This window comes from Ranitomeya imitator, chromosome 2, assembly GCF_032444005.1.
Source record: "Ranitomeya imitator isolate aRanImi1 chromosome 2, aRanImi1.pri, whole genome shotgun sequence".
NCBI classification, from domain to species: domain Eukaryota; kingdom Metazoa; phylum Chordata; class Amphibia; order Anura; family Dendrobatidae; genus Ranitomeya; species Ranitomeya imitator.
In genome coordinates this window covers 423,233,053-423,233,691 of record NC_091283.1, presented here as the reverse complement: position 1 = coordinate 423,233,691, position 639 = coordinate 423,233,053, and the positions used below count along the sequence as shown (strand labels likewise).

General features: G+C 44.1%; 1 pseudogene; it reads right to left on the bottom strand.

Moving 5' to 3' along the window:
• Window positions 1-205: 205 nt before the first annotated feature.
• Window positions 206-359, bottom strand: LOC138668296 (U2 spliceosomal RNA; annotated as a pseudogene).
• Window positions 360-639: the final 280 nt, after the last annotated feature.

Below are 639 nucleotides of genomic sequence, written 5' to 3'. Positions count from 1 at the left end.
TGACACTATATGACACTCAAAGCCCAGTGGACACTTCCGTCTTAGAACATAGTGCTTGAAGTCTCACAATGGCGAGGTACTGTTGATCAATTAAGTGTTGTCTTGATCTTATTATGTCAAAATGTGAGGACATTTTAAATACCAATTCTAGTTGAACCTTGAAAGGTATTGGCTGATTCATGGATCTTGTCTAACAAGGAGCTTAATGGCAAAATTCACAACAGCAAATTGTGCAAAACATACTGAGCAAGCTCTTTTTCCATCTTCCTGTTCTAAAAATCCATTTATTATATGGTCTTCAGATAGGGAACATATCAGATATTAAACTGATAAGAACAGATTTTTATTTTTTAAGGTACTGTCACATTAAGCGACGCTGCAGCGATATAGGCAACGATGCCGATCGCTGCAGTGTCGCTGTTTCGTCGCTGGAGAGCTGTCACACAGACAGCTCTCCAGCGACCAACGATGCCGAAGTCCCCTGGTAACCAGGGTAAACATCGGGTTACTAAGCGCAGGGCCGCGCTTAGTAACCCGATGTTTACCCTGGTTACCAGTGAAGACATCGCTGAATCGGCGTCACACCTGCCGACTCAGCGATGTCTGCAGGAGATCCAGCGACGAAAGTTCTGGCCTTTC